The sequence below is a fragment of the Erithacus rubecula genome, assembly GCF_903797595.1.
Source record: "Erithacus rubecula genome assembly, chromosome: 2".
Classification (NCBI taxonomy): Eukaryota; Metazoa; Chordata; class Aves; order Passeriformes; family Muscicapidae; genus Erithacus; species Erithacus rubecula.
In genome coordinates this window covers 95,833,715-95,860,874 of record NC_136685.1, presented here as the reverse complement: position 1 = coordinate 95,860,874, position 27,160 = coordinate 95,833,715, and positions in this window count along the sequence as shown.

Here is a 27,160-nt window from a genome sequence, read left to right as displayed (position 1 = left end):
TGCAGAGTAAATCAAATCAGAGTAAACTATATATCGTTTAGAGGCCCATTTACTTCAAACTAAATTGTTTGATGTAAAAAAAATTTCTTCCTCTGGGGAAAAAATATCGGCATTTAATTAAGACAAGCAGATAATAAACCTGATTGTTTAAGTGTTATTGTACACCCCCTGGGTATTGCTCCCTTCCTAGGCATTGTATGAGACTAAGGAAATTACAAAGTACTTCTAAAAGTCTCACTTCAGGGTTAGTCATATACCTTGACAAATTGTGATGGCAGTGAGAGTGCTGGAGCTGGTGGCAAAGTTCCCTGAGCCATGCCCTGGAGTGCTCCTATTTGCTTGCCTATATTCAAGGCTCTGCCTCAGACATTTTTGGGACAGGCATAACCTCCACATACACCTGGCACAGCCTAATCCAGCTGGGATTAGGCTCAAAATTAGAGCACAGCTTCTGTGAAATTTTCCCTCGTTCAAGTCAGTGCAACTTTTGCTGTAGAATCAGTAGCCAGAAAACATTTTTGACCATTTGATGGAGAAAGTGGATGGAAATACCACTCTTTAGACCTCATCTAGAGTACCACACCCAAACTGGGGACTGCCAGGCATCAGTGAGCTGGAGAAATCTTAGGGGAGATGATCAATCTGGTTAGGGCAGGACCATTTGCCCTGTAAAGGTGGACAAACTCTGCAAGAGGCTAAAAAGAGGGATCAGAGTGGCCCCATCCTTGCAGGCTTTCAAGGTCTCATTGGTCAAAGCCCTGAGCAGCCTGTTCAGAATTCAGTGTTGATTCTGCTTTGAGCAACAGTTTGGGCTAAAGGTGTTCCAGATCTCTTCCAGCTGGAGTTATTCTGTGGCTTTGTGATTTTACCAGAAGATACAATTCCTCTTTATTCCTCCTAATCTTCCTACCTATATCTAATCTCTAAAAAGCTGCATCCCTATGGTATCCTGTGAAGTAACAACAACAAAGATAGTGCAGAGTTTAATGTCTATAACAAAGGGGAATATATCATAGTTAGTTAAAAATTAGCTAATCACTGAATATAGTCTTTAATTTAGTGTATGTTATGCTTGCCTGTACTGAGGTAAGTGTTACCATTTCAATCAACACAACTATTTTGGTTCAGGCAGAAGCAGTGAACAAAATCCCAGATAAAGAACAGTGACTCACTCACTTTCTGCCTCCAACATAAATATTAGCTGCTCTCCAGTAAGTGTAACTCATCTGTGCTTAGAAATGCATTGCTCTGCTGATAAAATGCTCCTTCTTCCAATTATTTACCCATATTTTACAGGCTCAGCATTGGTTTAAGCTTTTCACTCTGATGGAATTAGACACAATAATTACTTTTAGCATATTGTCTGATTATTTTCCTTATCAGGAGTTCAGGTTTGCAGTCTCACCTTTAGTCTCAAACCCTTTCTAATAAAATAAGAGAATTTGGGTAATTAGGCTGGAAGGTCAAAATAATCTTGAAAATTACTTTTCATTCTAATTGAGATTGTAAAGCACTAAGAATTTCTCTCTCCATCTTGTAAGTTTTTCTCATCATCACCCTTCCAGGCACACTTAGAAATAGATGCTTTGTGGTTTATGTTCTATAACCTCAGCAGCTTTGGGGTCTTGAAAGCCAATTTTAAAGGCTCAGAAAAATCACAGCAAAACAGCTGCTTGGTTTTATGAAATATAAATGGTATCATTGAAAATGCACAGATGGCTTCTTGGTGATGCATTTCACAAACATGCTTAGATGTTGTTCAAAATACAAATTTGAATAAATCTGTGATTAATAATTTTCTAGTTGATGACAGCAGCCATTGGGGTGAGAGCAGGTAGTTAGATACCATAGGCTTATTTTTCCTTTTTTTTCTCTTTTTTCACATTTGTTGAGATTAAAATCACTTTCTAGTTAGCTTTTAATTAAAATTCAGTTTTCAGACATGTTTTTACTTTGGCTTTGAAAAGTGTAGAAACACGGGATGGAGGATTACCACTGCTAGAAACAAAAATGTAGATGCATTGCAGCTTGAATAACTGCATTCTTTGTATGAAGACAGTGTGTTTGTATGGGTTTTATCTTGTTACAGTGTGCTACACTCATATGAAAAGAACAGTGAGGAAAAGATGTTACCCCACTCACAACATGTGCAGAATAATTTTGAGTCATGGGCATTTGAGTGAAAAATACCCAGTAATTTTTAATATGCTTGAACAGTAATTGCCTTAAGTGGTGGGGAAAAGAACCTTTATTGAGTGCTGGTAGGGATTTCTTCTGTGATTTAAGCAGTCTCTGAAAGAAGGTTGTTTATTTTGGCTGCACTGCATGTCAAGAATGGTTTGAAAGAAGTAATCGAATCCTTTTCCTTGCATGCAGATCATTCATTATAGAGTTATCAATAACTGCCTAATAAAACTAGTGCAAAATAAATCATGCTTTCTTAACTGCTTGGTAAATGTTGGACAACACTTCAAGGCAGTTCTCAATACAGTAGCACTTTACAAAAGCAATCTATACTCTAAGCACCCATTACTGTTACCAATTCATTAAAATGTTGAGTTAATGTATTCAGGCTTCTTCATTGGAAAGTGAAAGCCAGTTACAAACCAACAAAGATGCATGTGTCTGATTAAAACATGCCAGAAGTAAATAATAGAGTGTTATTCAATTCATAGCACAAGTAATGGATTTTGGATAGCAGGACACATCCATTTGAAAAATGATGGACATGTCAAAATGAAGTATGCCAAAAGCAAAAAGGACAAACTTCGAAAATAGATGATGATGAGTTCAAGACATGTGCCTGAAATTTTGAGGCTCAAATAAGTCTTGTTTCTTTAAAAAAAAATAAATTAAACTGACTGGCAATCACATTTTATTTAATTAAAATGTGCAATGTTTAGTGAAATGTTCACAAGATTTTTCAGCATATGCCTTTTATCTTTAAAACTTAGAACAATTGGAGACATGTATTGGGAGGGAGGCAGTACTGACAGGAAAGAACATGTGTTTAAAATACTTTGTATTAATTAGAAGTATTCAACTTGGCACTGAGGCTTCAGGAATGTTTGGGATAGATTTTATTGAAAATACCAGGTAATTACTAAAATTTAGTGCTTCTAAACATTCAGACCTGGCAATCTCAGTGTAGGCACCTGAAATCAATGAATGCAAACTCTGTATGGAAGTGTTGGTCCTGAAATCCAATACAGAAACCCTTATTCACCTAATCATGTTTTAGCTGTAGTAAAACCTGGACATAAAACTTTCAGTGCATTAGCTGAGTAAATCTACTTGATAAATTAAGTGCATGGGGTCTGTCTTGTTCCTTTGCAGCAATGAGGATGTGATAACTTGCATTTTAGTATCATGAGTAGATCTGATTTTTTGCTCATTGGAGAGCTGCATTTATCAACATGATCCACAGCAGCTTCAGCCAGAGCTGTGGACTTGAGAGTTTTTGCTGTCCAAACCAAACTGAGTGGAAGTCAGGAATTCAAGCAATCCATCTCCTTAGCAGCCAGACCTAGTCAAGCCATGCCTGTGACTCAGAGTAGGTGTTTAACCCAGCCTGGGGGGAGTTTTGATGGACTGGGGACTATTCAGAGGTGCCAGATGTTGCTTGGCATGTCCTAGTTGGTCAAACATGTCCCAGGGGCTGGTTCATCCATTGCCAAGCACATTCAGCTTGTATGGAGGTGAAAGAACAGGTAGAGGCCTCCTAAAGCAAAGAGGTTAAAGTAGCAGGCAGAAAACTGTGGTATGTTTAAAATCTGGTGAAGGGGTTACAATAAATGGGTAAAGAAATGGATGCTGGAGTGAATTGTTAGAGGAAGGAGCTGTGGAAGTATGACAGAACTTCCACTGGGGAGAGGAGATGCACACATGGGGCATCTACTGGGCAATGAGGGAAGGAGTCTGGAGCAAGAAAGTAAAAGAGAGGAAAAGTGGTTTTGATCTTATATGGATAAATTGGAATTTTAAATGGATGACTTACCTGAATCTGTTACTAAAGATCTTCTGAGATTAAATTTCTAAAAATTCCATAGATAATTAAGTATCCCTACTGCTGAATGCTTTTCCTAATATCCACTCATGCTGTAGTTGAACTTCATTAGCTTTTTACTGTCTTCCTTTGTCATGTGTAAGAGCTTTTTACCATGTTCTTTGCATAGATCAACACTGTTATATGCTGTCTCTTAGCATTTTCCCCAAATCAAACTTTTTGCCCAATTTTTTTGCAGAAAATTGGTATATTTTTGTCACGCTCTTCTTCTCTCCAAGTGTTCATACCTGTCTTGCAGCTTGCTGGCCAAAACTGAGTGCACTGTTCTCACACAGCCCTTGCAAGCCCCAAGGGGAGGGGAAGGATTAGTTTATGTAATGGCTTTACTAATGTAAAACTTTCCAGTTTTCTCTTAGTAAATACATTTGCAGACCTCTCAATTTAACACATCCTATATTTATTGTTTGGGTCAGGAACAAATCATGGAGAGACTTCATCTTTCCACAGAGAAGCATTGCATGGGATTGTACTCTGGCAGCATATGCTCTCCAGATGTTTTTCAGGACACTTTGGATTCCATTCTCTAGTTTCTTTTATTTTGTGTCTCTTAGGTTTCTTATGAGGGTGTTATAGGAGATAAGACCTTACCCAAGTCAAGATATTTATTGTAACACCTCTCTAAATGCAAGCTGTTTTCTCTGCCAAGGAAAGCAACCCATTGATCTTACAGCATTTGTTGCTAGTGACTACTTATTATTGGCTGTTTCTAGTCTTTCTTCTTTTAATTGCTTATACATTCTTCTGCTGAGTTTTTTTTTTCACTATTCCATCAAGAGCTGAAATTGTGTAGTCTGTAATATTCTCTTTTCTACCTTCTGGTAAAGGAACATTGTTTTTATCCCTCTGCAGTCTTTTGGGTCTCCACTCATTTTTCAGAAATTCTCAAAGATAACCACTAGGAAACCTGAGACTACTTTAGCCAGTTCTCCAAAAGTATTTTACAAGAAATTTAATCAGACCCAGCCACTTGGAAAACATCTAGCTTATCTTTATCTAAGTGTTCATGGCACTACTCTGAGAGATCATTCATCCTTATCTATAGGTGTTTAAATAAGTAAGCACCTTAATTACAGCTGACCTTTTTAATAAAGAATGAAATGAAAAAGGCACTGATGTTGAGATTAAGTTCACCATCTCAGCTTTCTCTCTTACTTCTTAAGCCTATGTTATGCTAACAATTGTATTGTCCATAAAACGAAGAGAAAGAAAGGACCTCCAAAACTTTCCAGACTCCCTGAACCCATGGCAATTAAAAACCCATCCTATCACAGTTTGGATCAAATTTTGCTGAAGGCATAACAAATATGGCTGGGATGTGTTCAAGTACTTTGCATCATTTTGAGTCATCCTTGACAGGAAGGGTAAAAGGGCAATATGGGAATATTTGCAAAGTGTCATTTGTGTCCCAGTGGTGCATGAGTAACATGAGATTTGGCACCAGACTCCAGTGTCTCAGCTGCAAATGGCACTAAAAAAACCCAATAGTCTACCTTGAACAAAAAAAGTAATCTTTTTTATACCATCTTTTTAAAGGCTTTTCTTGTCATGCTCTGACATAAGAGAACATTAGCTACAATAGAGAATATCAGTAAGCCTGAGTCCTGGGTGATAGGAGCACAAAAAAAATATAATTTGAGTGTTTTGGCAAATGAAAATCAGCACTCACAAACTCTGTAGTTCACTGGATAAGCAGCATACAACAAGGACTTATTCTGATGCACTTGCAGTGCCAAATCCATTATTTTTCCCTTTCACATCCACACTGCTCTCCAAATATAGATTTTGATAAAAGTCTAAATGAGTGTGAATTCTACCATTTACAGAAAGGCCAAGAAATGCAACAGCTTTGTTTCTGACTCATGCATGGATATGCCTTTTATTGCCAAGGGTAAGGTACGTGGTCATCAGGTCAAATGGGAAAATCTCACAGGATTTGTGTAATACCAGAGAAAAACAGCACAAAGGGCAAGTATTAGCTCTGACACTTCTTTAAAAAAAAAAAAAAAAAAAAAGGCTGCAAAGGCCTTTAATATGACTTTATCACCTTGAATAGCTCCTTTGGGAGTCTGGACTTCTTAGGAGGCTGCAAGAAAGCTGCAAGCACTGAAGGAGTGGACAGCACTGTAGCACTTGGGACTTTACTGCATTAGTGCTGAACCATTATTTTAAAATTTTCTGTTTCTGGGATTTATATTGTGCAAAATTAGAAAGATGCTTAAAAACACATATATGTGTATGCATGGAGAGAAATCCCATTTGTGCTGAACTGCTTAATCTCCTGTCCCTTCTGGAAAAACTGATTTTAGGGAAGGAATGTTCAAAGGCATCTTGTAGTGATGTCTGCTGTCAGGGAGAAGGGAACAGGATAAGATTTCCCTCACAATCTCATGGTGTAGGATGCTGAGAAGGCTGAATTTCAAACCTGGTGGATGCCCTGTCTCTGGCTGCCCAGAGAATGATGATGCTTTGGTCTTCTCAGCCTCATCCTCCTGGAGGTGTAACTCCAACACACCTGTAGGATTGGGGAATACTCAGCCCTGGCTCACTCCTTGCCATTTGTAAGGCATGGAATAGCTGAGGGGGAGGGAAAAATTACAAAGTACTTGTGTAATCAGTATTCCTGCCATCTGTAAAATGTCTACTGTTGTGCCTGATGGGAAAATATTAGTTAAACTTACAGTAACTTAATTAAATTAGAATGAACTTTTGAAAATTACAAAGGGATAGTGAAAGGTGGTCCTGAAGAAGCTGGCAAGAGGCCATGCTGAAAAGGGAACTCTTAGAAAGGGTGTAGCAAAGTACATTTATCAGATTATGGCATAATAATCCAACAAATAAATAAATAATCATAATAATTATTTAATATTTTCATCAACGACCTCAGTACCAAAAGGTAGGAGAGAGTTAATGATTTTTTTTCTAGTGGTGCAGATGTGGGACGTATTAACAATAAAAATGTGAATTACCATATTATATAGAAATAATTAGATGACCTTGAGATCAGGAACCATTTAAATGTGATGGAACATTATAGTACAAAATGCAAAGATATGCACTTTGGGACCATGAACAAGAATTTCAGACATTAACTGGCGCTTGAGCTGGGAGCAGAGAGGGAACCAGGTCATGTGTTTTAGTCAGCTGCAGACATAGTTATGAAAAAGCTCATTGGGGTCATATGGTATTAAATTCTTCCTTTAGTGCAGTGACTTCCATGCTGTGTACAAGGCTCCAGCCTGTATCTGAAATGCTGTGTGCATCTCTTTGTCTAATCTCACAAAATTAATTTAAGATGGAATGAGTGAGATGGGCACCATGGTCTTAGCAGGAGATCTTATGAAAGGAAATCAAAAGTGTGGTTTCTTCAGGTGAGGAAAAACAAATGTTGGGAGAGGATATGAGAAGTATCTACAGATTTACCAGAGGAGGGGACACTAAAGGAGGGAGAAGGAGAGGAAAAGAGTTCTTTGAGCAGAAATTACAGCATTCACACAACAGCACTTTCACATGTAATATTGGGCAGAGCATTTAGGAGTTTTCCCATAGTACAGATGGCATGACTTTTGCAACTTGTTTTTAGGATAGGGACTGATGAGTTTTAATTGATGAGCTTATGAAACCATGTCACCTAGGACAGCAGAAGGCTGCAGGCAGATTCCCATCTCACTCCTGTGATCAAAGCTTCATTGTGGAGATCCCCATTCTCTCCTCCACCCTGCTCCTCCTCTCTTTTTGTTCCTTCCTGCTTGCTCCCATCTCCAAAATTGCCCAGATATATCTTATTTATTTTACTTGCATCACTTACTTTGAACATGGTTCAATAACTTTTTTCCTGAGATATACTTGACTTAGGGGACAAAGATTCCTGCACTTCACTCAGCCCTGCAGACACATGCAAGAGCTGTACTCACTGTGTCCCCTGCTTTTCTGATAGAAAATAAATTCTCCTTCACACTGGGTCTAGCTTTTCAGTTCACAGACAAGGAGGGAGATGAGTTGAATGTTTGAAGCAGAATTTAGAAATCATACTATTCAATTACTAGGAACTCTGATGTTTTTGCCTAACATCAGAGAAAAGCTCCTTGTATTAAAATTCAGATAGATCCATAAAGTAGTTATTGTTTTCCTGGCCATACAGAGTATGCTGCCATATGTTCACAGTCAGAAATGGCATGAGGTACTAGTCATAATGGCTTTTATTTATGACAGATTCTGGGATCCAGGGCTCTAGCTATAATGGCTCAGCAGGTTTCCACAGCTCAGCTGTGAGTAGACCTAATTCTGATTCATTCAGACTGTTCCTTCAGTCAAAGGCAGTAGCAAATAGAAAAGATACTGCTGATAAATTGCAGACAGAAAAAATTTAAAATCAATATAACAATTATAGTTGATCCAATCAGAAACAAGTAGAGAAATTAAGAGAAGTTCAAGAAAGAACAAGGAGATAAAATCCACTGTGATTAGTACTAAGTGTGTAGTGCTTATCACAAGATTCAGATACTTTGATATTATGCAGCAGAATAAAGAATACAGGAAAAAATGCTGCTGAGGAGGAAACTATGTACACTCAAGGATAAATGTTTTGCAGAGGTAGGAGTGGTTTTAAAAAGTACTACCTCTGGCATCATATTCAGCTCGGTCTTGTACCACTTTTCCCTTTTCCACTGTTGCTCCTGTGGTATTTTTTTCAGTCAATTGCCAGCTTAGTAGTTAAAAAGGTAGAGATTACTAGAAGGTTTATCTCTGCCCAAAAGGATCAACTGCTGCATGCTTGCAGGTTACACAATGCAGATCAACTCATTTGGTGCTGTGCTGGAATGGCCAGCAGCCCTTGCTACTTTCATGATCTCTGCAGCGGCAAAAGAGTATTGGTTGTTTCAGCCAATGATTTAGCAAATCCTGTTTAAAATTTGCTGTCACTTTGCAGGAAGAACTGCAGCCTCTCAGGAGTTACAGGAAGGGGAAATGAGGAGCTCTGTTGTACAAAGTGCTGGCATTCCCATCAGCAGGGCAAAGGCTTGAGGAATAGTGGGAGAAAATTGTGCTGAAGGGAAGAGTATGTTGCCTCTTGAATGCTTTCTCAGAAAGATTAAAAAACTAACATATTTGTAATATGTCTAACACGATCTTACCCATATTCAACCCTTTTCGACTGCAATTATATTTACTTGAATAATTTTTACCTAGCAGAGAGGAAATCACAGTTTACCAGCAGCTACCTGCCCAGAAACCCTGTGAACTTGCTGGGATCTATAGGAACTAGAAGTTAAAATGTCTCCCAAAAATATGCTGCCCACATATCCGCCCATGTCCTGTCTCTTCTGTTCCTTTTTTCTGGTGGTTCCTGTCTGTCAGAGGGAAGGATTAGCCCTTGCCTAGTACTAGTCTGAGGCCTCTAGGCAAAATCATAGGTTATTTCTGGGCTGAACCCCAAGTGCCCAGGGTTTGTGATGAGCCAGGGTGTAGTTCCCAGATGCACTTGCCTGTGCAGGTGAAGCCATAGTGTGCTGGTCATTCTGAGCTGCTAAACTCAAAAAAATGCTACTTTAGCACTCAGGTGGATGCAGATCCTCCTCCTCCCACTGCAGTCTAAGTGAAAGCACTCAGTTTAAGATGTGTTCTCCAGGACTCTGATCCAGGGGAAGCCTGGTGGAAGTCAGACTATGTTTCTTGCTCCCTTCATTGTGTAAACTGGGATCCAGTCACCCACCTTGCACACAGCTTGACTCCCTGCTGGGGCAAGACTGGGTGTGCAATGTCCCTTTCCCAAATGACTCCCAAGTTGGAGGGAAAAAACTAAAAGTGCAGAGGATGAGAGTGCACTCTACAGGTCCAAAATAGTTCCTCTGAGCTTAGGGGTAGCTGTTGATAGCCCTTGATTGCTGGACACTGGCTGTTAATACTGCAGGTCCTCACTTCTCAAACTGGTATTTGAGCAGGCATAGTAAGCAGGCAGATATTCATCCCTTCTTCTCTCACTGACATATGTGCTGTAGATGGTCTGATACTGACAGTTTTCCCTGCTGGTCACTCCAGAGGGTAATTAATAGCCAGGATGCCAGTTTGACTCCTGATCTACTGCAGGGCTTACTTAAATAATAAATTGTCCCTTCCTCGGATTTTTGCAAAAAGGCCAGAATTGCTGTTGAATGTGAAATGCTGTATCTTTTCAATGGACACTTGAATTTAGCTGAGCTCAACCTGACGTAGCACTTCACTATAATCCAGATGTAATAGCCAGGAATTAATTATGTCTGTGCTGTCTGCCATGCAAAAGTAAACTTTGACAAGTCACAGATGCCTCATTCTGTAAATTCATCACTGATTTTGTGTGAGACCTGAAGGGATGGAAGCAAAACAGAAATATTTATAGATGTCTGAAATCCGTGTGATAGACTGGGATTTATAGAGTCATTGCTTTCCTGCAGGAAATGTCCCATTCCTGATGGCAGCAGCCAAGTGCAGTTGAATGCAATTTGTGTAGTAATAATAATAATAATCTGTAGGACATATGCAGATGTTTAGGCTAAATTCTGATGAAATATTACTGTGGCCTTTTTCCCAGGCTACAGGTGGAGAAGCATATACCCTCTAATTTCAAGAGCAGAACAAGGTCTCGTGGAAGTCTGTGTCTTGATTGCAGTATAACTCATTTTGTAGAATCTTCTGCCAATCTACCAACACAAACAATAAGATTATCAAATATAGTGTGATTTTTTTGCTGCCTCTTGAAAATAATTGAAATAAGGATTAGCTTTATTGCTTTTTTTTCCATTAACAAAATGGAGAAAAGAAATGACTCCTATCTAAAATTCTAGTGTTTCTTAATTTGTACTTGTGTTGAGAGAACTAAGTGATGCACACCCTGGACTGGGTTATTCCTCACAGGAATACAGCAGGTGCCATTTCCATGTGTTCTGCAGGCACTATTCCTTGAATTTTTGGAAACGAGGGATTCCTCTTCATCCTCCTCCAGGTGCCAGCTCCTCCAAGAGGGAAGAGATAGAAAAGCAGTGATGGAGACTTGGCTCCCAGTGCTTGCCAAGCACACAGAAAGGAGCAGGATGCACCTCCTTTGCTCCAGGAAAACCTGTCAGGCAAGGCTGCCTTCAGACAGGAGCTGTACCAGGACTACCCCAGGACCATAGAGGGTTTTTTTGGGGTTTTGTTGTTGTAGTTTTGGGGTTTTTTTGTGCCACACTGTGAGCTGCAATGTGAAAGCTATACCCAGGGCTCAATCTGCTTACTTCATCCAATATTCTCACTGCTTTGCCAGGGAGGATTATGCATTTTTCACAAAGTGAGCAAGTATGCTTTCAGAGAAAAAATATTTCCATGGCTACAGATCCTTCTCAGGCCATAGAATTGCTTATGCAACTCAGTTAGCACAGAGCTAATGAAATGAGAGGAAGTAATTAAATGAAAGGATGGCTGGGCGTTTGATGTCAAATTTCTGTTTTACACCTGAGACCCTTGGGAACTCTCTCAGGTGGCCAGAAATGCTGTCAAAATTTGCACTTTGCATGAAGATGACGCTCCTTTTTTGATCCTGTGGGTTTTTGCTGCTGCATTGTGCACAGAAGTGGCCCTTGTGCAGTTTTGTAATTGCAGTTAGCCCATATGGTGTTGTGCACTCCTCACACATGGAAGGAAACATACCTGTTATGCAAACAGGAGTTTGACTCACGTTGCTAGTATGGGTATGAAAGTGTAAAATCGTAGAGGATCTGAAGAGCATTAAAATACCAAAAGGAGTTTATCTCTTTGTGCAATACTTTTGCAATCTGAAGTACTGGAATTAAGATCTCCCTGGCATCAACAGAAGATGATAGTACAGGGAATATCTGGCAGATAGTTTTTGCCTGTAGGGCACATCCTCTTGAATTTCATATTTTTGCTGAGATTTTCTGCAATATGGATCACAAAATTTCCTTTTTTCTCCCTAAGCTAAATTGTAGTTTATTAGTAGGTAAGGTATACCAGGTCAATATAAAGGACTGTGAGACTGTAAGTGGGCTTTTAAGTGTCAAATTCTTCTTGTTGGTTTATCTTTTATCACTTTTTTAATCACTTTCACAGCCATGCAGACTAGGTAAGTAGCAGGATGTGCTCAGAATTTCTGTTCATCTTTAAAACCCTGTCAAATACTTTTTAAATACCTCTGATCATTTCCCTTAATCCTGCCATTGTAATGAACCTAAGATGATCCTCCATTTAATTTAATGAGGTGAAGGCATGTCTTAAGGATTAGATATTAGTGTGACATATATTTGTAACTTTAAAAATATCAGGCAAGCTAGAACGAAATTGTGTTAATTGAAGGACAGCTTCAGTTAAGATAAAATGAAAGAATCTTCCTAATGGTGTAAAGACTCTTCCTAATGGTATACACACCAAAAGAGATGGAAGAGACATTTCACCAACATTTTTTTAAGTACAAATAAGTAAATGTGACAATATTAATTTGTGGGAAAGGATGCGATTAGTACCCTTTGACTTTTTTTTTTTTTTTTTTTTTTTTTTTTTTTGTGGCAGCTGAGTCTAATGTATCCTATTTATATGACTGTGAAGAGCTTCCAGTCATATTGTAAAGATTTCTAGGGGCCAATTTGAAAGAGATTGCACTATGACTGTCAAGTTGACAGGCTCACATCCTCTCCTTGATGTGAAGTACTAAGTTCATGAAGATGTCAATGTGTTGCCTTGCCAAATCTCCCAGCTGGAGAGTAATACTGCATAATAGTCAGTGAGACTGCAGATCCAACATTATCAGTTCAACCATTGCAGGGTTTTGCAGGGGAAACCACAGCACAAGAAAGTAATTTTCAGATAAGTTACATTCAGTGCATTATGTGAATTGATTTCACATTGCTGGGCAGATGTGCAAAATTCACGCTTGCTCTTTCAAGTCCAATAATGCTCCTGGTAACATTCACTGGAAGCTTTGCCTGGGCTGGCAAAAAAATCATGAACTCAAAGCAATTTCAGGCTGTTTCAGGAGATGTGCATACATTAGCACATAGGAGTAGCATATCTATCTACATTGCACTTCTAACATTCTCCTGGTTTTCTTACAACGTTAGTCTGAGCTGTGATCAGCAGGGGTTATCTGAATTGAAGCCTCCTTGATTAAAATGAGTGAGGAAAGATGGGCCAGGTACTACTGTAATTCAAAAGCTCTTGACACCTGGTCTGAAAGTGCCTCCTGCATCTGAGGAAACCATAGTCTGAGCCAGGGAACATTGTGAAGTCAAGGCACATGATGGGATTCAGTCTTTTACCCCAAAAGAGCCCCTGAAATTAGTGGGACAATAGGGAAGTGACAACTGAAATGGTATAGAGTTTATGTAATTGGATTTAGTTGTGATGGGATGTCTTTAATTTGGAGGGTTGCTTTTGAGATAGGCTCTGAAGCTGTGCTGAATGTGGATAGGAGCCCTCACCCTCCTAATAGCACTTCTATACATCTAATGAATCAATCAATCAATACCAGCTAAAAGAGCTGTGCCTCTGAATGCTAAGCTGTTGAGGGTTTTTTACTTCACAGCGAGGGTGTTTGTATGAAATTTTTCCATTGTTTTTAATTTGTACTTGCTACAATGCATATTCTTCTGAAGTGCATGCCTCACAACAGGCAGCTTGAAAGCTGTCACCAGGCTTGCCTCTCTCTGAGGTGCTGTCTGCTAAACAGAGGAAATTGTCCAGCTTGTCAATGCCAAGGTAATAAAACAATGTAGGTAAAATCCAGAGTGTGTCTTTGTCTCCCTTGGGTAGTGACCTTAAAATGTTTGATCTGTTCCATGTCATATTCATGTCTAGAAAGGAGGCTTCAGCTGCTGCAGTGTAACTCTATTTTATCCTTTATCCTAGAAAGAATATAGGGATGGCTTTTCCATGCTGATTAGGCCATTCATTCTCAGATCTTCTGGGGTAACCATTGCAAAGGCAGTGTTAAGATTGTGGTCCACAGGCTCTCTCCTTTCAACAAGAGCAAGGAGAGATTCCAGTACCCACCAATATCTTGTGCTTCTTGAAAACTCGTTAAAAATCTTCTATCATTTCACAGGCCGGTCTTTCAGGACTTAAAGGGACAATTATGGGGATTCTTTGAGAAGGGTAGTGTCCTTTCAGCCAGTCAATAATCTCATTCTTCTCTTGAATTGTCACATTTCACCTTCTTGCTTTCCCAACAAGCAGCCCTTGGGAACCACAGCACTGGGTTTCCCCTCAGGGTTGGATGTAGGCATCTTTACAATGTGTCTGGGAGGGGAAGTGTTGGCTCCACCACAAGAGTCTGAACTTTGTGACACTCAGAGCTTCATTGCCTGAATAATTGATGCCCACAATCTTCTACTCAGCAGCACTCCTCGTGTGCTGGCATTCCATCAGTGAAAAGTCCTTATGTTAGAATTATGGGCTAACTAAGAATACCAAAACACCTTAGCAAATGAAGGCTTTTCTGGTTGCCTTCTAACTCGGAGAATCCTGAGACCTTGAAATGTGTAATGCTTTATATTGGCACTTTTAACCAAGCAACCATCCAGCCTTTCCTGGATACAGCAAGGAGTTTACTCTGGTTAAGGCCTTTAAGAGATTCTGTAGTGGGAATATCCACTCCTAACTTTGCTGATATACCAGGAGACTTCCTTGCATGAGATTTTCCCTTACTCTAGTCTAGTTTGTCTTCTGTGTAGCTTTTGGACTTTTGTTGGAGCAAGCAAAGCAGGTAACGTGATCTTTGACACAACTCCAACAACACATTGAATATTCTTGTCTGATTTGCTGGAGACATATTAAAAAACAAGGAGTAAGTGTAAGTAATTAAGAAAAATACATGATTCCTTGTCCTCATGCAGACCTAGATGAAAATAATGAACATTATTTCACTGCAATGTGTTTCCCTTTGTTTACTTGCAAAATATTCTAGGTGAATAAATTTGATAAGCTGTACTCAGAGTTGGTGAGTTATGAGCATGGAAGTTTCATTGCTGTCCTGGTCCCAGAAGACAGTATCTTTATTACCTTTTTTAGCTCAGATTCTGGGCATAATATTGTGTTTAGAAACATAGATCAAGCAGAAGGGCAATAGTTTTTATGTAAAGCATGCTGTTTTTAAAAGATGTAGGAAACTGAGCTGTTTTTCTTCATATGGATATGAAAACCCATTAGAAAAAAATTGGAATTATTCACTTTCTGTGCATTAAACCCTTGCTGCACCTTGCTATGTCACTTCATGCTAGAAGACTCACATTTATGTGATCCATAAGTTTTCTAAACCACCTGCATTAGAGTAGTTATTCCAGCCAACACACGCAGGGTCTCATTTTTTGTGTTCTCATGAGCAACACCCAGGGTGGCAGGGAGAAGCCCATTAGCCAGCCCCTAAGCTGACATGATGAATTCCCTTCCTCCTGAAATCACCCAAAACCCCACCTCAGAGCCATTTGGGAGAGCACCAAATGAAAACATGCACGCTAAATCCTTCTGCACCTTACGAGACGCTGACTTCCTAATGGAAACTGTTTTCCAATGTGAGCAAAGGCTAATCCATAACTTACACACTTGGGAAAATCAATCAATAAACAGCCTGTGACAATGGGATTTTTGAAAAAAAAACTGCAAAATCTTATTTACCTTCTCTGCACAGCCAGCAAATATACACCAGGGAAAGTGTTCCTTTTGATGTAGACATATAACTTAAATAATTCTCTAATGACTGGTGCAGACATTGGCCACAGAGGATAAAAAAGAAGCTGGATTAGCTAAAAATAGTTGTATTAAAAATCAGTGTATTTTCTTCCTTGAGAAGAAGAGGGGGGAAAAAAATCAACCCACAACTCTAATCTTGGACTAGAAGACTACAGGTAGAAAAGTTCAGGTCTTGCCCTTCTCATTTTTGAAAGACACTATTCTAGTTCAAAGGGGCTTTGGTTTAGCTTCAGGGGAAATATCAAGGATTATAATTGGAAGACTTTTCTAGTTTTTCCTAGCTGGATTTCAGAAATATGGTATGTACTTAACAAAGCCACACACAGTAAAAAAGAACAGAGCAACTTTGAAATAAACCTTTCATTCCTCCTGCTGCTGTGCAGTCTGTGCTGTCACCCTGCATTTTCCCTGAGAAGGAGGAGTATGGAACGAGGGATGAAAGCCATTGGAAAATGGAGAAGTGCAAGATTAAAAATAAATCAAAAAAGAGAAGGCATGTCAAGAAAGGGGGAATTACAGCAGCTACTAAATTCACCTCCTAAATGGGTACATCTGGAAAGATTTATCTGTATTTAGTGGGATATTTCTGCAATTAATTAAAATGCAGTTGATTGGGAATTTTTGTGGAGATCATGAGAAGATGGATGCCAGAAACAGCTGATTTTAACAATCTGTCAACCTGTGCTGTGCTCTGATCCTGTCCTCACTGAAAGCCCTGGAAAATGAAATGCTGGCCCTACTGCAATCAGGGGAGAGATGTGGCTGACTTTGGGGACAGCAGTGACAGAATTTCACCCTGGGAGACACAGTTTTGACATAAATGACCCTCTAATAATTTGTGCCTGTGCTTTAAGTTCGAGATGGGGGACTGCTAACTTTTGTCCTTTTCTCTTTTCTTTAGCAAATAATATATTTTCTTTCTCCTGTCTTTTCTAAGTGCATACTTTTCTCATGTTCTGATTAGTATGGTCTTCTGGGTACAGAAGCATTAAATATTGAGAATTAATCATTTCATCAATTATGTAGTTGAGTTATATTAAAACAATAAAGAACACACCTTCTTTATATAACTCCTTAGGCCAGAAGCTCTAATTTTGAAAGCAGGATTTTGAATGGTGTAGCTTGCAGTAAATTAATCACTTTACATATTAAGAATCAGAAATTTTTGTGTTTAGATATTTTAAGATCTCCTAATAAAGAAGACTCTTGCTGTTTTTTGAAATTGTTTCTGGATTGCAACATAACTGAAGACACACTAATCACTTCAGTCTTAAAAATGTCAGAAAAGGTTGGTAACTACTACCAACAATCACCCAGAACCACTTATTCACACTTTGGTAGTTGTTAGGAAAATGTTTTCTTAAATATATTTTCATCTGCTTGCTGTTCACAATTCAAAAGTAGTTAAAAAAACCTCATTATTCAAGGCTGTACAGAATTCCTGAGCTGCCAGGAAGGAGGAAAGTGATCAGCTGGTCCTTTCAGTCAGGTTAGCTGTCTTGTCAGCCTGAGTGCCTTTCCTTTTATTTCAGAGCTGGTCACTTCTGTAAACCCTCCAACTCCAGTGGTATTTGTTCTGCTGAAAAATTTTAATATTTTAATGACACAAACCTCATGTTTGGTGGTAAACCTTGGATTGTCTGACAGTTTGACTCCAGCTTTATGTTCTTCTGTGAGACCACTTAGTGTCAGAGGTTTGTCAGTTGTTGGGATCTTGTCATTCCAAAGAGTTTTGACAATGACATCCAGACACAAGCAGCCTTAATGTTTGAGAATCAGTTTACCTGATGTTAAAGGTAGTGGGAGTCAGGGCTTGTGGGTTTTATTCCCTTCTCTACCACTGATTTGTTATTGCTGAAGACACAGAGAATGTTGTTGACAAGGCTCAGGATGCTTCATGCTTTATTCTGAAAGCACTGCTTCCCACAGACACTTTACAGGGTATCTCAGCTTGCCATTGTTAGCAAGAGGAGAAGAAAGACAGGAGCCAATTTCTATTCACCTTGTTGGGAAGAGTCAGAAAAAGTAACTTATGAAAATACTCTTTCTTTAAAGGTTGTTTTAAAATATCAAAATAATTGCTTCTAACTCCAAAACCAATACTGGATCCAAGCATGACTGCTGCATGCTGTCAAATTCTGAATTCTGGCTTATGCTCAGACCTTTCTGTACTAACTAAACTCAAAGCAGTATTTGATTTCATCTTCCTCTGCTTTAGGAAGTGTTCTCTTGCAGACTCCTGGCAATATTCTGAATATTAAACTTTAGTAATGATAGAAGTCACTGCTGACAAGTGCTTAGAGGAAAATTGTGCTATGTCTTCATTCTCCTTTTCCTTTCTTTTGAGATTTGAAAACTATCTTTGTTTTACCCAAGAACATAGAAAAAGATCTCAAGGTCAGGGCCTGTTACCAGTTTCCCAGTGAGAACTACAAGAAGTCAGTATGTCTGTTCTCCAGAATACAAGATGCAATGGTCAATTCCACACCCTGGCCAGTGTCTGTAATTATGGGGGCTTCAGTTTGAAGGGGAAAACATGGTTATAATGGATGGACACAAAATGGTAAAGGCAGTGAATGAAAGTATAATATGGCTATATTGGAAATCCCTGTGGGAATGTGACAAGAGTGGCTTTTCTTCTCTTCTGGCTTTTCTGCACTAAAACCTTTTTTTCTTAAGCTCATTCCAAGCTGCTAGGACCGCCTATAGTGAAATTTAGGACACTGACCACTTGCTCTTTATGGTCATTTCTATCATCTCAGGAATTCCTGATGTGTGGAGCATGATGGACAGGTCCTTGCTAGCCATGGGTCATATAGTTGTGGGCATCATGGTTATCTCACACTGTCTGTAAGGAAAGAAATGGAATTTGGAAATAATGTATCATAAATCTAGATAGAAATTATACAGTTAGAGCTAATAAGATGTAAAAAGGCAAAACAAGCTAGAAAGCAACAAACAAAAGAACACCTACCCACCAGCTGTACATCTACTTTGTGCTTTTCCAACAATGACCAATTTTTAGCTGTGTTTCTCTCCCAGGAGAGCATCTCAAATCATTAATATTTAGGTGAGACATGACTGTGGGGGAAAAAAGGCTGCTTCCACCCCAAAACAGTGAGAAAAATGCACTTCTGAGAGAAAGAGTAAGCTTTAAATCTCTCTCAGACCAAGGAGGTGGCTGAGGTGAAGAGGCCACAAAGTGCAGTTTGTGCAAAGCATGAGATGGAGGGAATGTCTTCCTCACAGTGTACTGTGTATTTAAAAAGTGCTGCTACATCTATTTTTCATAAAGCCCAGGACAACAGATACCCAGCAAGCCCTGGCAGTTCCTGGGCCTTGGGGGACAGGGCCATGACATTATTTTGTGAAGGCCTTCAAAACAGAGAATGAAGGTGAGCTTCTCAGCTCATTTTCAGTCTGAGATTTTCCAGGGTTTGTGCTGGAGTCACCAAATTCAAAAGCATGTAGTCACCAATGGCCTTGGATATTTACAGATTTAAGCAGGGGCTGGTTCAGGAAATCCTCCAAATTTTCATATTGTGAGGAAAAGCTCAGTGGGATCTGACACATTGCTTCTAGTTTTTGATACTGATTCTGCTGCAGAGCCTGGCTCTTGTTCACACTACACTTTCCCAGCTCCCAGTAAAACACAGGCTGCCTGTAGGGATGGAGCTGTGCAAAGAGGCCTCTGTTGGCTCTTCTACTCCAGACCCTGGTTATAGATAATTCCAAGTCTCTGAGTTATTCCTCATCTTAGCTTGACAAAGTAGGGAAGTTTGGAGGTGGGGAGTGCATTTGATAGAATTAAGGGGAGCAAAAGGGCAACTTTGATATCATAGCTTTTGACAAGGAGAAGAACTAAAGAGAATTACAGTGACCTCAAGTTGCCACAGAGTCTGCTGTGGCTTGGATTTTCTTTGGCAGGCTGACCAGGCAAAATAAATCAATATTCTAATCTAGATGACAAATATATGGTTTTGCATTATCTGTTATTTTTAAGGCATGAAATCAGCATCTAATAACACATCTTATGTATTGAAAACAGAAATTTTTGAAGGAAGTTTCTCTCTTGTAAAGAAAAGGGGGAAATGCAATTTCCCTCCTGGTTTTCTTGCTTTCCCTTCCAGGATTTGAAAGATTCCACCCCATAGGAATGGCTTTTACAATTTCACTTAATTTGCCTGGTGATTGTAATGTTCTGTGACTTTTTCCATGGCTGTTCTATTGGAGAGGATTCCTCAGCACCCTCCCAAGGCATTACTGGGAAAGGAGGGTGGGAGGAACAGCAAAGGTTGAGCTGATTTGAGGACTGATGTGATCTTGCAGTTGAGACTGGGAGGCTTTTTTGCTCCTTTGCAATAACATTTGCTGCTGTTGGAACTGTCAGTAAAGAGGGAAAAAGCAATTAATATTTTTGCCTCTGTCTTTCACAAAATCCTTACTTTTCTGCAAGCAAAGCTCTTGAAAGAAATCATAGTTCACCTTGAGGAGTGATAGGAGAAAAAATAGAAGAACTCTCTACATGTCCTTTGCTCATTAGCAGTGACAGACTGTGGAAGAAATATATCCCACAGCACAAGTTTTGTAAATACAAATTCCAATAAAATCTAATTTCAGGACAAATAAAAATCAGAAAAGGAAGTTAATTGGACATTTCTTTCAAAAGCTGCTTTTTCTTCAACTTTTTGTACTGCCAAGTTCAGCCAAAATTTTTGACAGCAACACAGAGAAGAATTATTATACTTTTTGCCCATTAGGTGAAATGTTTTTTAACAAAATATACCTGCCCCTTTTGCAGAATTTGCTGAGGAAGGTGGAAATCTGCCCCTGTGAGTGACTCACTGAAGCCCCACTAGCAGAGCATTTATTCTGTTTTGTGCACCAGTGATGTCCTGAGCCAAAAGGCAAGCAGCAGGAAGCCACGACCTGTGCTCTGAGCAGTCAGACCAAATCAGGCAGCTTGATTTTCACAAGGTGATGAGCTGCTTTGGCTGCCACTGGAATCCCAAGCTGCCTTTCTCTAGGGCATTGGGATTCATGTAGACAGGAGACTGCTGCCCTCAGCAAATCCCTCTCTGGGTGTTCTGGGACAATTGCTTTTCCAAGTACCTGCTGGTCCTGAGTCTCCACTTGAAGCTGGGATTGTTTTGTTGGTCATCTTAAAATGCTTTTAGAAACTCACAAAGATATTTATGAGGGGTGTGCTTTTAGTTTTCCTCTTCGGTGGAATTGCAAAAAACAAAACTCACACTGCTGTAGCCAGATTTAGTGCTTCATTCCTGTTCTTCAATCTCTACTTCATTAAATCTACTTTAAATCTGAAATATTTGTCAATGTAAATAATTAAAGCACATAAAGGGCAGTGCCTGAAAAGCCAAGCTGTGTTCATGATCTGATTTTTTGAAGTGTTAAGTAGGTGCCTAATGAAAATCCAGCTCTCCTTGGGTTGTGTAGGTGCTCAGTAAGACTCCCTGAATTCATTACAGATGATGCACAATGCCTGATTCATTTACAAGAGTGGTAAAGTTTCTATGTAAGTGTCTTTGAAATGAGAGTGTGCCTTAAAAATGTTTAAGTCCTTGGGATAGTTCATAAGAAGCAAATGTCTTTGAGGTGCAAATATTTTCTTTTTTCAGTGAAAGGCCAGCTATACCCAAAAGTCTGTGTGTGGGATGGATAATGGTGCTTAAAAGCTTCAACACAGTGTTAATAAAAGGAAATAATTTTCTCTGGCTTGCAGGCTTTGTACAGTATCTGCAACCAAGTCCAGCCTGTGTAAACCCTGACCTAATAAATGAATCTTCAGCCACATCAGGGAGAAATGGATGGAACAACAGGGTTTAGGAGAGCCAGAGGGTTTTATCCCAGCAAATATTGATGTGTAGCCATTTTTTTTCTGTGTATTTTTCATGTTGTTTTTTTTTCCTCAAAAGCCCATTAAGAAAATAAATAAAGGAATAATATATCTTTTTGACAGGAATTTTTAGGTCGTTTGATAAAGTAAAAAAAGCATAATTATTTAAAAGTAGGAGAAAATTTCTGAAAACCCAGTTGCATGTCTGTTCCTGAGAAATTCCTTGATAATTTCTAGGGAAATTAGTTACGGCAAGGCATTGAAGAAGGACAGCTTGCCTTTTTCATCTAGCTCTAATCAAAATTCTGCTCAGATGTTTTTCATGAGTTCCTCAGTCTGCCAAACTTGCAGATTTCGAAGTGGAGACAAAGGCTGCGGGAGGTTTAATCTGGTTTTTGTTCTCCCATTGAATCATTACCACTTTTTATTCTTTGCAGTGCTGCCTGCTCTTTGTTGGATCACAAACTAATGTGCAGGTGGAGCTGCTCACTCTGTGCTGCTCCTCCACCATGCCCAGGGCTGGGGATGCTGGGCTGGGCAGCTCCAGAGGGGCTTGGTGGGGCTCCTGCCCCTCTTGCCCAAACCACCCAGGGGCAGGGGCAAGCTGCCCTGTGCTGCTGGTGAATGCCAGAGCTGAATTTCTGTGCACAAGAGCCAGGAGGAAGCATGGAAGGAATTGTAATTTGCAGAGCTTTGCTGGCAGCACAGATTAGACCTCTGCTCTGGGCTGTGCCTAAGCAGTAGTTGTCTTTTCTTTCCATCAGGGAGCAAAGCTTTTGTGTAGTACCTGCTTTAATTGAATTATAGATCTCTTGCTTGCCACACTTCCTGTTATAAAATCTGTGACCATGCTGGTATCACACACAAACATTGAAAGAAAGTTGTTTTTCTCAATATTCTGTAATATTTATGGTTACATATGGGGGGTTTATAGGTAGAGCTCAAAAGAAGCTACTGGCTTCATTGATTTTTCTTACCTAAGTAAGGTGAGTCCATAAAAGTTGTGTAGACTGGATGTGAGTTTTCTTCTACTTCTGCATTGTATAAATTTGACCTGAGACCTACACACCTGTATTCTGTGAGAACCTACCTTATTTATCACTAGACAATTCAGTTCTGTCATTTTCACCCTAATGGGATTTTGTGACCCCATTAATACAGCAATATGTTGCCCGTCATATCATCAGTAATGATGCTCCAAATAATGAAAGTGGGGGTAAAATGCCAGCTGAAAAAATGGTGGAGAAAAAAATTACACTGCTTTCTTTATATTCTTTTCCAGAAAAGATAAAAAGCCTACTTTTCCTTAATATAATTATATTACTTTAGAATCCTACTTAATTTGATGAAATAGTTAAAGCACTGCTCTTCTCTAGTGCAATTTGACAAAATAGCTCTTTAAAGATCTTAGGGAAAGGAGGACATAAATATGGAGTGGGTCTTTACAACATAGCAAAGTGCATCATGAGATTGGGAGAATATTAAGACACCAGATACCAGGAGAAAACTTTTTGTGAAAGGACTTCATGATGTATCATGGCTTTATTTTGGTTGTTTATCTCCAAACATTACATAGTTCAGCATATTTTGCCATCTTAATGATAAATATTGTTCCTTTTGAAGTAATACCAAGTCTGGTTATTTTATATATGTAAAGGTGATATGCATAGTACATAGTTAGGAGTGACCTGATGACTTTATCTGCTCAATAAATAATGAGAGTTAGGTATAGGGAAATGAAGTGACAATCAAGTCTCCTGGGTCCCTGTCCAGTGCTACATTTAGCAGACCACACTGCTTCTTGATTTATGACTAAAATCTCCAAGGAAAGTTTATATTACTGCCTGTCAGAAGGATATATGAAATGAGGTTGGAATTGCATTCATCACCACTCCATGCTTGGCACAGCAAAGGAGGAAGTGAAGGTCTGTGGATCTGGGCAGGATCATACAGAAAAATAACTGAAAAGGAGGACTTGAAGATTCTCCTAATTTTCACTCTCTTGTAACAAGCTAAGAGCAATGTCTTCAGAAAACCAGCGGGCTAATTCCAAGGCAGGCTTTTCAGGAGAGGAGGCAAAAGGGTGTCTGGGATTTGTGACCTGTCAGGAATGCCAGGGTCAATGAGCAAGTCTCCTCTGCTCAGTGGAGCATCATGGTGATCACTCAAGCTGAGTGTGCTGAGCCTGTCACGGTGCAGTGCCAGGCTGAGGCACAATTCTGATCAAAGAGCAGCAGAGCAGCACTGCTATCTGGCAAAGATGCTGCTGTGCTGCTTCCTGCACCTGTGGGCATGGCAGAAAAAAAATAAAAATGTTGTAATCTCAAAGGTAGTACTTGCTGTGGGGTTCCAAATCCCTTGTGGTGCTTTTTTCTGGCCCACAGACGTGGTGTGTGTTTTATCAGAAACCAAGGTGATGTATTGAGTATTTTTACATTACTGGGCATTTTCAAAAGTGAGCAAGTTTGAGTCCTAGTCCTACTGTGAAAATATCCTGCCCAGTCAGTTCACCTTGAGTTTTTTTGCTGGGTATACTACTTGGAGCTGTTTACACATAATTAGCAGCAATTCAAGGAAGGAATAACTTTTGATAGCATTTATTACTGTACCATCTTTTATATGTGCTGGCCATTCTCATGCAGGAATTAATGTCAAACTATAATCCACTGATCAGTATCCATGCAACTCCTGGACAAGCATTAAAAATAATAACTAAACAAGTAACAGTCAGCAAGCTTTTGATGAATCTTTGTTATATTATGTATTAGTTCTCTTGAAGAGCAAGTAGTCTTTAAATAAATCCTGGAGCATGGTGCCTAGGGAGCCTGTGGAATCTCCATCCTTGGAGATGTTCAGAACCTGAGTGATGTAGCTGTCTTTGCTGTGAGCAGGAGGTTGGAACTGATGATTTCATGATTTCATTTCAAATGTAACAGCTATTCTATAACTCTGAGTATATTCAAGATTTCATCCTCCATAGAAAATGGCAGATATGAAATAAGGAAACGAAAAATATCTCAATATGCCCAGATTGCTTCTCTGGTCAAGCACAGTCCAATTAAGTATTAAATTTATGTATGTATGTTGTGTAGCCCATGAAACAGGCTTGCCACTTAGTCTTTAAGCAACTGGGGCTGCTTATGCTTGAATCTGACATCCTTAATTGCTTCGTTGAAACCCAAGAAAGAAAATAAGAAATCCTTTTTAGAAAACATACAAATCTTCCCCAAATTAAACATGCATGTTAAGCATTGCTTGAATATACATAAGAAAGACTTAGACTAAATTTATGCAGAAGCTACAATGACATTACAGAAGTAGGGGGGCTTTTACTAAAAAGAAAATTGAAGAAGGGAAATCTAGTCAGGCTTTGTCTTTCTGCTTTTACCAGCCTGAACTCCTGAGTTTCCATAAACAAGATTAAAAATTACTGTTTATAGGCTAAGTCCTAATAAAATCTGAACTCTATAAAGGTTATGTTGGGAGTATGTGGAAAGGTGGTTATTTTTAAATCACTTTTCCTAAATCAAAATAGTTAATGATAAACAACTTCTATTGTCAGCCATCCTTTGAGCCAGGGATTGGTGTCACATGGGGGTGTTTAATGCACAGGGCCTGCCAAGCATGCATCTTTCTTAGCAGACAGCTCTAATCCTTCATGGTCCACCAACTCTACCTTTATGAGTTCTTTTGATTGGTAATTGAGAGAATAAATCTTTGAAGAACTTACATAAATGCAAAAAAGAAACCCCATTAAGATTCAAGCAGTAAAATGCCTACTGGCATATTTTATATGGTACCTTTTCAGTCCTTTGCCATTTAAATTCATTTTGCCAGACAAGGACTTGAGATTGGCATCCAGTTATGGATTTTGTTTCCTTATGCATTGTCATCTGCACCCTCTATATTTTAACTTTTAATACCAGCACAGTGAGTGAACTGTTCTGAGAGCTGGATTGTTCTGAAGCACTTTGCAGTGCTGAAGACACAGAGCAGAATAAAGAATTCAATGTGCACTTTATCCCCCCCTGCCCCCATTTCAGATATACAGATCAGATGTTTTCAACTTTTCAGCCAAGTGACCACAAGATCCTGGGCAAAAGGTGACTCAACAAAGGGGAAATTGAAACTGGAAGCCCTTGAAGTTATATTGACCATTTTCAAAAACAAAAATTTCTCTGAAGTCTGTAGTACAGCTCAGCCCCTATAGGTTTGCTTACTTACCCTATAGGTAAGAAGAATTATTTCAACATGACTTGATAAATTAAATGTGACCTCATACAGAGCATAATAAAGGTTAAATCTGGAGACCTTTAGGCTTTGTGTTGCTTTAATTATCAATTTTTAACTTCTCCATGTTTCTTTAATAAGTGGAGCACAATCACAAACCAAAGGGGGAAATGCAGAATATTTAGTGGAGAAATGTAAGGGATTTATCAAAAACTGGACCATTTGCATTGTTTATTTATTTGGGTAACAGTTCTAAAAGAAGTATTGTAGCAATGTACCCATGATATTGTATATTTAAAAGGCTGTATCAAAAGAGATACCCCATAGATAGACAAAAATTATAATTTCACAACAGATACATTGCTCATCCTGTGGGATCATGGCTGTAAAACTTGCACAAACTGCATATTGGCAAAGAGATAGGTTTCATTTTTGCAGACTAATTGACTCAGTCTTCCCATATGCAAGGTTAGCTACAACTTCTATAGAAGCAGCCATGCTTGTTTGTAATGTACAATGTGCATTGTCTTTAATATTGAATTGGTCATAACTTTGTAGGGTGGGGGAAATATGTGTACAAGACCTTGCTTTTATCTGCTGGTACTGTAGGCAGCATTTAACAAAATGCAGATGGAGCCCCTGTGACAAGATTGTCATGTTTCAAACCTATGCTCCTTAAGAAATTTAAATGAGAAATATTTGTTCCTATTTCTCTGCATGAAAGTCCAGGCATGACCCAGGAAGAAAATTTCATTATAAATAGTTCAGTAATTAGGTAAACAATCATTGGTAGCAGCTCTTAAGCTCTTTTGTTGAAAGTCCATGATGAGTTCATAGATTTTGGGCATTCAGTGCTTCATAAATCAAGAGCCAGGAAAGAAATTCCTGCCTAAATTTTAATTAATAGAAAACCATGATACCAAACCCAATTTGTCTGTCTACTGATACAGGCTGGGGAGAAGGAAGGACAGAGAAGTACTTTTATTTCTCTTTCCAGTGGAATGTAATACCTGTGAAGTTTTCACATTGGTAGTCTCAAAGACTAAAAGTTTTTGTCAGGCCAAATTCAGTTTATGCAGCACTAGAGCAAATATTGCTGTGCTGCCACATGCACTGCTGCTCTGCAGGGAGAGGGAGAGCATCACAGGGTGTTTGCAGGGTGTGACCTGGCTGTCAGCCTGATATGGAGTGTCCTCTCTCATAGTCAAAAGCTACAGCCAGCAGGGATTTGGTGAGATGGAACTGACTTTAAGGAGAGGGCTGCCCCAAATCCTAAATATTACAAAAACAAGATGACA